Source organism: Halichoerus grypus, chromosome 14 (assembly GCF_964656455.1).
Source record: "Halichoerus grypus chromosome 14, mHalGry1.hap1.1, whole genome shotgun sequence".
Classification (NCBI taxonomy): domain Eukaryota; kingdom Metazoa; phylum Chordata; class Mammalia; order Carnivora; family Phocidae; genus Halichoerus; species Halichoerus grypus.
Window position 1 is genome coordinate 81,399,023 of NC_135725.1, and position 13,530 is coordinate 81,412,552.

Below are 13,530 nucleotides of genomic sequence, written 5' to 3' on the forward strand. Positions count from 1 at the left end.
TTAATAAGTGCTCACTCTGAGCCAGGCCTTGTGCTGTAACTCATCAATTTCTCATAGCAACCCTGTTGTGAAGTTATTAAGTACTGTTATTGCCCATTTTACAGAGAGGTGGCTTGTCCACAAACACCTAGGTTGCAAGTGACACAGCCCAGATTTGAACTCAGTCTGTTCTTAACCAGCAGCCTACCCAGCTTCAAACTTATTTGATTGCCGGGCTCCCTAGACTCAGAAACAGAAACAAAATGGTCAGTCCCTGAAGGACCTGGCCCTCGCAGAGTTAGGCCTGAGGGCTCTGCCTGGCCTTGGCCGTTCTCGTGGAGAATGGCCAGACAGCACCTTCAGCGGACCCAGCTCCGTATGCCAGGAAATGGTCCGCCTCTCTTGGAGGGCTTGTGAGACCGGGTACCGAGGTCCAGGCCGTTAAGTCTCTCCTTTCCTCACCCCTGCCCACTCCTCTTCTAGCAGCTGGGCAGACCCTGCCCACCCTTGGAGCCTACGGGCCTCAGGAGAGCCCCCAGCCCTGCAGCCCTGCCTCGTCCTTTCTCGTGGACAGTGGAAGGGCCTCAGCCAGCTTGCCTGAGCCCTGGGCTTGGAAGGACGGCTCTCCTTACCTGTCCCTTCCCCTGGCCATACAGCCTTTCCAGAAAGGGATGAGGGCCTGAGTGTCAAGTACCCCACTCCTGCAGGGCTGCAGACCTGCCTCTTCTCCCTCCTTCACCTCCTCCTCTCTCCTTTTCCTATATCTCACCCTTACTTAGCGTTTGTCTATCTTCTGCTGTGTTATTTCCAGGCCTGATTTCCAGTGTTTTCATCTATAAGAAGGGGGAAACAATAGAAGGGACCTCACAGGGTTTTGAGGCCCAAACTGAAAGCCCAGTGGTTGGGCATCTGCAACAAGTGAGTCCCCATCTACCCTCTACATTTTCCCCGTGAAGGAAAGAAGCTAGTGGGTATGGAACAGGCGGGGCCTGAGGGTCAGGGTGGGGCAAGCAGACCTCCGGAGGGAGCAGGTGGGAGCCAGAAGCCTGGCTTCCTTACCTGTGAGAGGGGGTCTAGGGACGCGCGTCTGTGGAGGGTTGTGAGCGATCCTGGGCAGTGCTAGGAAGTGCTGAGCGCTGTGTCTGGCACATGGTGAGCGCCTAAAAGTGGCTGTGGTTCCTGCTTTTGATTCTCCAGATGTAGCTGCTTTTGGAGGTTTTGGGGGTTCTTTAGGTGAAATTTGGATTTTAGCATTGTGCATTTTGTCTAGATCTTCCTGAGAAGCCCAAGCCCTCCATTCTGATCATGACTTTGGGGGAGTTTTTTTGGGTTTTGCTGTTTTGTCTCTTGTACTGAAAAAGGGATCTGTGCCTTTAAGTTCCCGGCAGCCCTGAGTGGGACACTGGCCCTTTAAAAGCACATTACAGAGAGTTGGAACTTAGCCTTTGTTTAACTAGCAGTGATTAGTCCCAGCGGACAGGGCTGGAGTGCTATGTCTAGGACCGGAGTGCAGTCGGACTGGCTGGGCCCAGTGGGGGACGGCGGGCAGACCGGTGGCTGGCCTGGCCCCTCGGTTTCCCTGGCCTGGTGATCCTGGTGGCCTGGGGATCCTGGTGGCCGTGCTGAGGGATGGTAAGTGGCCTGATTGTTCTGATCTGCCTGAGCAGAGACTGGAGTGTGGGCAGCTGCCGGCCCCAGGGCCCCTGACCAGCCTCCTGGGCCCAGGGAGACCCACGTGAGATGGGTGGGAGCAGGCTGGTAGAGAGGGGTTGTCACAGGTACTCAGTCTTGGGAGGGACTCCGTTGTTCTCCAGAGATGGTGTCTCTGCAGACATCTACCGCCCGCCCAGAATGTGGAAACAGATTAGCCCCGCCAAAAAGCGAAAAACTGAGAAGTGTTGCTCCTGGTTTTAGTTTTTAAAGAGAGGAAATTCAGCGTCCGGTGCTCCTTTCCACAGCCAAGCCTCCATGGCCTACGCCTTTGAGAACCGGGAAATGCTAGGAATGGCCGAAAAGTTTTCTGAACGGAGGATCTTGGCCTTTGCTCGGAGTCGCCCAACCCTGGGCTGGACTGGGTGGGGCCGCGCTGGGGTTTGGGGGCCATGTCATCTTCACCCCAGCTCCCCAACCTCCCAGCAGTCCTCTTTTATACTCCCCCCCGCCCCTCCCTGCCTGTGTCTGTGGGCCTGCAGGCTGGGGGCAGTGGAAGACCAGGAAGGCTGCCCCGGACCTGGAGTGTGTTCTGCTCCAGCGTACGTATCTGAAACCGTGTTAGGAGCCGGGTCACTGTGATGTGGCAGTCTTCCCTGGGGAAGTACTTCTGTCTCCGGAGAAGGCAGGGATCCGGCTTGTTAACACACTGTCTGGTGGAGGCTTGTGAGGAATAAATGAGCCAGTGCTGTGAAGCGCCAAGCACCGTGCCAGGCTTGTTCCAGCGTTGGTCCCAGCCATCCTCACTACTGTTTCCAGGGGGGGCTGGTGGTGGATCTCACTCCTACCAGCAAGATGTCCTTCTCACCATTTCCCAGACGGGAAACAAATCTACCCAGGGTCACACCGGAGGGGACAAAGGCAGGGTTCGGTGTACAGTTCTGGTGACCCAGAATTTCTGTAAGCTCTTTGAAAGTTGGTGCATGTGATCACGTGATTTCTGTAGTTTTGGTGAAAGCCTGAGGCTTTGACAAGCAGTGAAGATAGTTTGGAGCTGGAGCCCAAATGCCAGGCCTCTAGCCCCGCCCTGGTACCTGGGAACGGTGACCTTGGGCAAGCTGCTGGACCTCTCCTCGCCTCCACTCCCCAGTGTCTGAGGGGGTGGGGTGCATGGGTCAAGCCCTGGAGGGAGTTGTCAGTTTTGCTGGGGCACATGTCATGGAGGTGGGGGTCTTTGAGCCAGGATTCATGGATAAAGCGGACTTAGCGGCTGGGAGTGTTCAAGCTTTGGTGGGCAGCCCAGTGCTGCGGGGTTGGGACACACCTTGGATGCTCTGTATGGCGTATGTGGCGTTACTGGTTGGACTCCCATGGGCCAGGGGGCAAATGACAGATTGGGCTAGCTTATCCTAGAGTCAGCCAGTGTGGGGGGTGAGGGGGAAACATGGTGAGCTCTCGGGGTCTGGCACACTGTCTGGCCTTGGGAAGCCCCTTGAGGTCTCGAGCCTCAGTTTCCTCAACTGTAGTCAGGTGGCTGGGCTTTATGAGCGTCAGAAGCCCACATTTCGTGGACCCATTGCACTTCCCAGGTGTGAGGTGTCGTGGCTGAGGCAGGCACTGTAGAGCCACAGATGGCCCTGGTGCGTGGTCACTAGGAGCAGGAGAAACTCAGCAGCTACACCCCACTTTTCTTGGACATCTTGAATTCCTGCCTTTGTTGGTGGCCTGGGCACCTGTGGCTCACTGGCGGCTACCTCTTCTGCTCTTTTGCTGCTGTTGAATGACCCAGGCCGACTCCCGCTAGTTACAGTCTGGGAAGCAGAGCTCTGATGTCCCACTGAGACCCCCAGACACCAGACATGGGGAGGAATAGGGAGCCCGGGTTCCAAGGCCCCCGGGCTCAGTGTCGGCATATTGGAGGTACTTAGTAGTTCTATACTGGGGCGCTGGATTAACTCAAACCAGGAGGGGGGCATAATGAGGTTCCTAAGCATAAGGAACCTCCAGCAGGCTCAGGCAGGAGGTAAGGGCAGCCCATTTGTCAGGTGAAGAAGCCAAGGTACAGGGGAGGCCGACTTGAGATTTCTGCTCTCTTAGCCCAGTGCCTATTCCCATCTTTGACTCTTGTCTCCCTAAGACCACAAAGCCCCTCTGTCCCAAATAGTGGCTGGAATTAAAAAGACAGCAGGGCTGGAGATGAGCATTAGGGCTGGATATGAGCATTGGGGCTGGAAACCTAGGGTGCCCGTGTTTGTTCCCAGATGTGTCTGCCCATCTCTCCTCAAATGGGGGCTTGAGGTGTCTACTTAAAATGGCAGCACTCTCGATCCTGCTGTTGGGGGTGGTAGGTGGAGTGGCTAAGATTCTCTGGGGTCAGATGGCAGAGAGGCTCTTCAAGAGCCCATGTACAGGGAGGGCCGGGCAGGCCCTGCGTGCTGGGCAGAGCGAGAGGCATCTTGGAAATATCTGTGTGCCCAGGGAGAAGCCAGGAACATCCAGAGAAGTGCTGCTGGGGCGGGAAGGGGCAGAGTGTCTGGGCAAAGGCAGAACCAGGGCGGATCATAGGGCTCACTGCATGTCAGGGCTGGTGTCATCCCCATTTTACAGATGAAAAAACGGAGACATGTGGGTTAATTAATGTGAGCAAAGTCCCAGAGTTTTATTTTCACGTGTGTTTGTTTTTAAGGAAGGAGACCTCTCCACATTGACCAGTCATCAACCAGCGTGGTGCCAGGAGCTGGGGCTGTGTTGACAAGTGGCTGGTCCTCCGCTGAGGCAGGAAGCTTGGTGCCCAGGGATGGGGAAGGAGAGTCCACACATCGCTTTGTCACCCTAACGTGAACAACCTGCACAGAACAGAAGGCTACATGGCATGGCCTTCGGGTATTAGGAGGGGAGAAGGTGCTGCTTCTGCCCCCACCCTCACGTTTCTTGCAGAGGCCACCTGAGCCTAGGAGGGCTTCCTGGAGGTGAAGAGCTGGGAGGAATTAGATTAGCCAGAGGGGAAAGTGGCTTCCTTGGGGGATGGAAGTCCTTGGTTTTTGGTTCGTTTGTTTTTTTATTTCATCATCTTTCACCCTGCTTGGGTCATGAGTCCCCAGGGCCTGAGGCAGCTGTTGGAGGTATTTATGGTTGCTGCCCCCAGGGGGTGGCGGGGTTGCTGGGGAACCAGTCAGAAACCAGTCCCACACGCGGTGGTGTGATCTGTGGGACCAAGGGGATGGATGGGTGCGTTCACATATGTGAGAAGGAGAGGGGCACAGACTGAGCTTGCAGGGAGGGCACACCTCGGTCAGGGCCTTGAACCATTCTCTAGAGTTGTCCAAGTGGAGAAGGTAGGAAGGGCTTTCGGCAGAGAGCAGCATGTGTGCGGTGGGGTGCCCTCTGGGTCCTGGGGGACCTCTAGTGTCAGGGTTGGGGGCAGTGCTCCTGGGGCTGGGAGTGGGGGGCTTTACTGGGGGAGGTTGAGGGGGGCTTAAGTTTGGGGGTGTCACCCTCCTTAATCTTTCTGAGTGCCCTGGCCAGGCTCTTGGCTGTTTCTCCTGGGGAGCAGGGAGGGGGCCGGAGAGCTGTCCCCACTCAGAAGCAGGAGGGGCACTTGGCCCTCAGCTCACTTTCGATTTGCCCAGATCTCATCCTATTCAGTGAGTGTTCCTCAGATTCTCTTCTTTTAAAATTCAGGGCACTTTGCTGTTCTACTGAGGTTTATGAATGTTTAAAAACTGCTTTGCGGTCCCCAAAGTAATTTGACAAGTCTGACAGCTATTGATTAAAAACCCGAGATTATTCAGGCTGCAGGATGACTTGGGATGGGGGATGGTCAGGATGCTGAGGGCACCACAAGCAGCACCCCTCACATCCCTGGTCTCGGCCCCGGCCCCGAGGCCCATCACCGACAGGCAGCAATGAGGTGTCCCTGTGAAGGCCCTGGAGGTGTGGCGGCGCTGGGAGGCCTTGTGCTGTTTCGTGTCTGGTCCCTTATGTTCTTGGGTTGTTGACATGTTGGGCTTCTGTGGCACTCTTGGAAGTAGCCCAGCAGGTGAGGAGCTGCATCCTAGAGGGAGGAGGGAGCTTGTTTGGGGCTGCTCTGCAGCAAGTCTGTGGGTCCGAGGGAAGGGGGGGGCAGGGTCACAGGCAGATCAAGGGTTGCCCAGGACAGGAGCCCTCCTGGCCAGGTTTCTTGTCTCCCTCTCGGTGAGGGCCCCCAGGCCTGGCCCAGTGTGAGCTGAGGGTGATGAGGGCCAGCCACTCCGTTCTCCCAGCCTGTTTCCTCTGGTGTCTTAAAGCTTCCTTCATCAGATCCTTCAGATTAACTAGGGTGTGTAGGGGAAAGGTTGCCCCATGAGATGGGGCTCTCCAGACCTATTTGAGTTCGTGCTCCCCCTTTCTGCTGGGGTGATGCTGCCTTTTGTGTGGGGCCTTTGGGAGAAGGCCGTGCTATGATGTGTGCACCTTGGTAGGAATACCTGTCACGCAGCTGGGCACACAGTAGGTCCTTAGTAAGTGGCTGTTAAGTCCAGGTGGCCACAGTGTCGGTCATTAAATCAGCATATATGGGGCACTTCCTTTTTTTTTTTTTTATCTTTTTGAAACGTAAGTATACATTAATTTATTTTCAAGAATATATTTATATTTTTAAAAACAGGACACATATATGTCTAAGCAGCATGGCTGACACAGACCAAACCCATGCCGGTAAGCCGAGGCCTGGCTTATGGGGCACTTCCTAGGAGCCTGGCCTCGGCTTGCGCTGTAGCCATGGCACGTGATAAGCCATCCCGCCCTCCTGTTGTAGTTGCCAGGGTGTGGACCCTCCTTTGCCAACTCGGCCCTGCAGTGTGGAGGGGTAGCACAGACTCCCAGGGGTAGGGTGAAGGCTGGAGACCGGGTACCGCCCAGCCCAGGGCTCAGTATGTGTATGGAGATGGGGTCACACTGTTCCAGTGGCTGCTAGGACCTGCCCCCTTGCCTTGGATGAGAGAACCCTGGGCCGAGAGGGATGGTGCCTCCAGGCCCTGTCATCCCAGGAAGCCTTCCCAGGCAGGGCAGCCAGCCTCCCTGCCTTTTAAGGACAGGCTCTGACTCCCCTGGGCCCTGGGAGCCGCTAGGCAGCTCATTCTTTTCCCCTCCCCTGGGACCGCAGCTGGGCCAGGAGCGAGCACTGGCCTTCTCGGCAGTGGGTTCCCAGGCCGGCAGGGCAAGGCTGGGCCTGGGGAGAGATGGCTCTGCTGGATGTTCTGGGTGGGGCGCTGCCCTGTTTGTGTCCTGCCACTCGCTTCCCAGGACATTGGCGCCCTCACCCTGACTGTGCCCCAGTTCTGGAGGGCAGAGGTTTCCAGCACAGCTGTCTGGACCGCCTGGCTGTGACAGACAGAAGTGAGCTTGGCATGTTCTGACCTGACTCCAGAGTCCGCCGGTCCTGCCAACCCTCAGGTGGGCACCTCCTCCATTGAGACCAACCTTGTCCAGGATTTCTGCCCCTTCCAGGCCTGGTTGTGGCCGTGGGCAGGGGCAGTGGACCACACAAGCATGAGTGGGAGGTTGGGTCAGGGGACGCTGTGCTCAGGAGTCACAGGCAGAGGGGTTAAAGTGGCCCCTCGAGGGGTCTGCTGACCACCCCTTCCTTTCATTCAGGAAATTAAGGACCTTTTTTTTTGAGGCATCCCAGAGCATTTGGGTAGATGTAGTTTGTCCCCATTTTATAGATGGGGAAAACTGAGGCATGGAGAAAGTGAGAGACCGGAGTGGTCAGAGGAAAGGAACAGAAAATGGCCTGGGAAGCCCTTACCTCATCACCCCAAATGTCAGGAGCGTCACCCACCGTGGAAACATCAGCCTGCAGACATGTAGGTCCTGCGTTGGCCGTGCTCACAGCTGCACGGACAGTGGTATCTGGCACTCACCTGCACTATCTCACTGAGTCCTTGTAACAGCCCTATAAGGGAGGTAGGTCATTCTCCTCATTTACGGATGCAGAAACTGAGGCCCGGAGAGTTGACTAACTTACAAGTGATCATGGTTGATTGGTTTTTAAAGAACGGAGACCAGCTTTGCCCCATGGCTGCGCACTGTTGGCACTAGGCTCTCCTCCCCTCCTCCCTGTTCCCAGCTGTGGGTGGGGAGCGTGTGCGTGCCTTTGCTCTCGGGCCTTCCTCCACGGCCTCCCTGCGTGCACGGCCTGTTCCCCAGCCATCCTCCAGCAGGGCAGGTGTCCCCTCTGCAGCGTATCTAAGGGGGCTCCCAGCTCCTGCTTGCACATTCCCGCAGACAGGGTGCTTACTCCTCTAAAACCAAACCAGCCTGGCCTCTATGGGGACAGCTGTGCCCAAGTAGTGACTGGCCTCTCTTGGTCCCGGGTCTGCCCTCTGGGGGCGTGCAGGGCAGCTCCCTCTGCTCCTTTAAGACTTGGAAGGAGACTTTGAGCCTCTCATTTTCCAGGCTCTACAGCCTCTCAACTCACCCCGCCCGTAGCTGGGAACATCCTCTCCATGTCAGATAGGGCTTCTTAATTATCGCAAGTTTTGTTTTTGGGCCTCCTCCCTTCTTGGAATAATGGGGAATTTGCTAAACTTCTGTGTTAGTAACCTTTCAAGAGAAAAAAGGCTGGAGTTGAAAAACAGCTCGTGGGTTGGCTGGAAGGCTATCAGATAAGGCTGTGGCCCAGGAGCCGGGACAATGTCCTCTTGTTCCTGCTCCCCGGCCCTCACAATGAGCTGCTGTTGGGGCTGGGCTATATCTCCAGCGGCGGCCCCACCCGTGCCCGTGCCGGGCCCACGTTTCCTGGGCAGGGGCCGTCCCACCCTCGCCAGCCCCCCTGGCTCTTCTGGACCTGGAATGAGTGGGTCATGGTGAGCAGGGCAGCTGGCCGTGGCCTTTGGCAGCTCAGCCGCCTGTGGGGTGGTGGAAAGCTGATGGAGGCACGGATGGAGCTGGCCTTAGACTCTGCTGAACGGGGTTCACATCTCCCTCGGCTGCGTGCCACCCATGCAGTCTCAGGTGAGCCACCTGGCCCTTCTGGGCTGCAGCACCTCAGTTCTGGTGGGCTGTCCTGAGGAGACAGGTGGGACAGCGGTGTGGCGTGGGGCTTGGCCGTGTGGCTTGGGTGTGAGCTCTTGTCTGCCCAGGGGTACCAGGGCAGCATGCTGGTGGCCACAGTACTTGGGCTGGGCTTGGATAACCAGGAAAGAAAGAATTCCTTAGGCAGAGAGGTGCGGGGAGAGGTGGTAGGGCTTCAGGAAACAGCATGCGCAAAGGGCCCCAAAGGGGGACCAACTGGGGAGGAGAGTCTAGGTCACTTGTCAGGGTGTGGTGTGAGGGGAGGTAGAGAAGGGGCCTTTTCAGGGAGGGCTTCAGCACCAGGTTGAAGCACAGTGACTTGTTTCTCTTTAGGCTGTGAGGGGACGGCAGAGGGGTGGGAGTAACACCATGTTGGGTAGAGGGGCCCATCTAGCAGGATGGTACTGTGGTCAGATAGAGAAGGCTGGTGAAGAGGCTCTACTGCACTGCCCCCCAGGCCCTGGCCAAGACTGCTCTTTGGAGCAGAGGAGTCCAGGGCAGGTCTCCCTACGCTGTGGCCTTGGCACTTCCATCTGTGACCTGGGAACCATGGCACCATCCGCTTCCCAGGAAGTATGAGGATTCCATGCCATGGAGGTAAAGGCATGAGCAGATGGCCTCACTTGGGGAGGGGACACAGGGCTTCTAGTCCTTGGGATCTGTTGAGGGTCTAGACAGTCAGTTGTGTCTAGGACTCAGGGATGTGTCAGAGGGATGGGACAGTGGTGGGGGGTACAGCCATGGAGGGTACAGTGAGCCACCTGGCCTTGGGAGACATGAAGGGAGCTCCCCATAACTGGACAAAGAGCAGGGGCATTTCTCAGATTCTGGGTGAGCACTGGGGTGCTGCTCTTGGGACCTGACCTTGAGCAGACAGCTGCCGTGATGACCAACGCTTGGGTTGTCTTTGTCCCTTTTCCCAGTCACCAGGGTTGAGGGCTCAGGGAGGATTGCCCCCATCCCAGCTGAACTCCTCCCTCTCCCAGAGCTTAGCTGACCTTGGCTGCTGGGATACTGGGGCTTTGGGCTAGGAACCCCGGGGCCCCTGAATCTTGGTTCTGAGCCAGACCCCGCCCTACCCACCAGGAGCCCCCAGCCAGGCAGGAAGATGGTCTGTGACTGACCTTCCCAGCATAGCCTGATGACTGTCAGGCTGCTGGGACCACTTGCAGGGTTGCTGTCTCCAGGGAGTCCCGGAAGGCTTCGTGGAGGAGGGTGTGCTGATGCTGAGTGTTGAAGGTTGGATAGGATGAGGGGATGGCATTTGCCTGGAGGCCTGCCTGAGGGAGCTGTGAGCCCTGGGGAAGAGCAGTCCAGGGTGAGGTAGAACAGACAGATGGACCCCAGCAGGTGGGGCTGGTACTGAATCCCATGCATTCCTGACCAGAAACCCCTCTTCCGGACTCCAGGGCCTGAGAAATGCCTCTCTCTGAAAATCCTCGTTACAGTACTTCTTCAGTGTGTGCTCATTACTGTCGAATTTTGTTTGAAGCAAGACCCTTCTTTTTCAGATAAGGAAGTGGCCCCCAGGGAGTTGAGGTATGGAGGTGACACTAGGAGGAAGACCAGCCCCTGGGCCTGCCCTATTGGAGCAGACTTGTCTTTCCCCTGTGAAGTGGGGGTGAGCTCAGTATCTGCCTCTTGGCCTTGTGAGGATTCAGCGAAGGGATATATGTGACATTTCCTGTGGGCACGGCCACCAGCTCTGCTCTGGTGAGGAGCCAGGGGCACGGAGCCCACAGTCCTGTTTGAGGTCTGAGCCTGGCGTAGTCCCATGGCGTCCCTGGTGGGGTTGCCGTGAGAATGAGCTCGGACTGGGCTGCAGCAGTGTGAAGGCCTTTGCCCCCCTTGGTGTGGTGGCTCTGATCTCCAGGGGCCACAGGAGGTCATCGGGGTGAGCCATCATGAGCCAATCCGGGCACTGCAGGAGGCCCTGCAGTGGGAGTGTTGGGCCACCTTCTCTTCTTACCCCAGCCATGGAGTGGCAGGGAGGGACCTGATGCAGGGGTCAGGGGTCACAGAGACCCTGTGTACAATGGCATCAGGCCTCTGAGCCCCTTACCTTTCTGTAAAATGGGTAGATGCATATTCCTGGTAAAAGGGACATGAAAGCGAGCAGCTGGGTGTCCTGCACCAAATGGAGGGGGTGCTTATGAGTGGAGCACCTCCTGGGAGTGGGGTGGGAGCGAGGTGGCAGCCGGCACCTGGTCACCTCCTTTTACTGAGCTTCCTAGGTAGGGAGACTGAGCCCACTTGCTGCCCCCTTGGAGCCTGGCCAGTCTGCGGTGCCCTCCACCCTCCCTCCCTGCCTTGTTGGGCTTTTCGCCCAGCCTATAGGTGGGCAAAATGCTGCCCTGAGGCAAAGGCAGGGCTGGGTGAAGGCCTACTTTTAACTAATTGATGGGGCGGGCTGGTGTGGAGTATTAGGGGGTCCTGCAGGCTCGGGACAGGGCTGGCTTCCTGGAGGAGGTGGTTCTTAGGCCACTTAGTGACCAAATGACCATTTTTCCTTCCTGAGCCCTAGTCATTTTATCAGCCACCACCAGGGGCACATTCAGCCTCTGCCAGGAGCTTTCACCCTGGCAGGGTGACAGCAGAACAGCTCCCTTGGGGCCTCTTGTGCACCTTTTCTGTCTGGCCAGGAGCCTTTTGGGGAGGAGGGGAACAGGTGGACTCCAGGCTGAGTGGGAAGGATATGTGTCTGCATGAGAATCGGAGCCCAGGCCCTCTAGCCCTGCCCCCACCCGACGGCGCAGCGCTTCAAGCCGGGCCCTCTACTGTGCAGAAACAGCCTGACAGACCTTGGAGTAGCTAATGGCTGGCCCGGGTGCCGCCTCCGACTCCTCCCAGTGAGCTTAGCTGCATGGGGGTGCAGCCTCTGCCCCGGGTCCCCCAGCCTGGAGAAGCCCACGAGGGGTTGGGAGGGTCACAGGTGCCCAGCTGCAGCCAGGATGCCTTAGCTGTGAGTTTCCCCACAGCCCTCTGTTTAGCCAGGAACCTTCCTGGGGAGTCCTGGGCCAGCTGGGGCATGTTTATGGAGCAGGATGGTGAGGAAGGAAGAGGAGGGTTCTGCAGCCATAGGTTCCAGGCTCTTGCTGCTTTCAGGTCTGACCTGGACCTGCGGGGCTCGCGGGCTGTAAAACCAGAGCCCCCTCGTCTCCCCGTGCAGGACCAGTCTGCTGAACCATGCCTCCCTTTCCTCTCCCAGCCACCTCATCCAGGTGCTCCAGGCAGGGGGCAGCCCCAGCACATCAGCTCCTCCCTTTGCACTTCCTGGGTCCCTACCCTGCCCTCCCAGCATCCTTACCTGGCAGGGGTTTCCAGGCTGGGCCAGAAAGCAGCCTGATCTGGCCTGCCGGCTGGGTTTTCAGTCCTGGACAGCAAGAGTAGGGGCCTGTGGGTCCCAGCCCTTCCTAGGCGGGGTGACTTTTCTAGCAGCTGGGGCAGGGCCTCTCTTGCATTGAGGAATGAAGCCCCATCCTGGGAGGGAAGCCTGGAATTTGCCCCATGTGGTGTGCTGCCTGGAGTGGCATATTGCAGCTGAGGGGATTACAAACCTCCCCACAGCCTAGGCCAATGCTGTGATGGGGATGGAGAATGGGCCACTGGAGCAGGGCGGGGAGCCCGTTAAGGGAAGGTGCCTGTTGGCACCCAGGGCTGAGTGGTGCGGTAGGCCACAGTGCATGTTTGTGAGAGCTGCCTCCCGGGGGCGGGGTGCTGGAGGAGCAGAGGCGGTGTTCCTGTGCGTGCCAGTGGGCTTGAGCCTCACTAAGCTCTACATGGCAGTTTGGGGGTTTGGCTTGGCCCTGAGCTGACCTCAGCCTGCCTCACAGCTTCCCTCTGGTCTGTGTATTCCCCTTGAGCTCCCAGGAGTCCTACCTGAACGCACCCATTCAGCTTGAGTGATCGGAGCCTCGCCCTGGGCCAGCTGCATACTGGGCATGGGGGAGCAGTTGCGGGGAGGCTCACTGGGTCTCTTGGGTCAGGCTGTGGGGTTCCCGAGGGCTGGGGTCCTCCTTCCAGCTCTGACTGCCATGGAGTGCCTGGCACAGGACTCCACGTTAGAGAGGGCTGTTGCCATGGACGTGTAGGGTCGGAGGTGTGGAGGGTGGCCTCCAGCCTGTGAGGGCCTCTGGGCAGGGCCTGTTGGCTCATCTCTGGATTCCTGAGCCCCCACGTAGTGGGCCTCAGCTCCCCATTACCTCCAGTGGTCATGGAGATAGGAGCTACAGGGTTGTGCCCTGCAGGAAGCGTTTGGTGACCCTGCCAGATCTTCCTGCCTGAAGTCTTTACTGAGACAGGGAGAGTGATAGCTTGAACCTTGGGCCATTAGAGGCCAGGAGCTGAAAGGCAGAAGGTGTTGGGGGAAGGAGGTCTAGGTGGGCTAAGGCCAAGTTGGGTTCTGTGCCAGCTCCAGGGGTTTGGGCTGTGGGCAAGAGGAGGGGCACGGCCTGCCCAGCTTCCATGCCAGGGGAGGGCTTAGCAGTCCTGCTAGTCCCCAGGTCCCGGCTGTGGGAGGGAGCTCCGTGGGGCACTGCTATGTGCTGTTGGCTCTGGAAGGGACATTCACCTCTCTGAGAAGGACCCCACCAAGCTGAGGTGCTTTCCACGTGATACGCTGAGGAGACCGAGGCTCAGAGAGGGGAAGTGACTTGCTCAGGGCCACACAGAAAGTGAGCGGTGGGCCCAGTCCAAGGCCAGGTCTGTCAGAGCCCGGCCTGGTCTGGGCTCCATTGGGCACCAGGTGGCCCACTACCTCTGCTCTTTGTACCTGCATCGGGCCCACTGACCCTGGCCTTGGCCCCCAAGCTCCAGCACATGGGCCCTGAGTCTCTGTCTTAGGTA

The 13,530-nt window shown here is 57.9% G+C and overlaps 1 protein-coding gene across 14 annotated transcripts in view; it reads left to right on the plus strand.

The window, feature by feature from the left end:
• The window catches only part of DAB2IP (DAB2 interacting protein), a 187,654-nt gene that overhangs the window by 146,485 nt on the left and 27,639 nt on the right, over positions 1–13,530 (plus strand). Inside the window, exon 1 of one of the 14 annotated variants that reach the window (XM_036107808.2) lies at positions 1,455–1,611. The exons of 11 other annotated variants lie outside the window; for them this stretch is intronic. The gene's annotated coding sequence lies outside the window, so the exon portion shown is untranslated. Of the gene's footprint in view, positions 1–1,454; positions 1,612–4,349; positions 4,599–8,466; positions 8,626–13,530 lie in introns of those variants that run through there. 2 more of the 14 variants (XM_078061720.1, XM_036107809.2) reach the window with 2 other exon arrangements.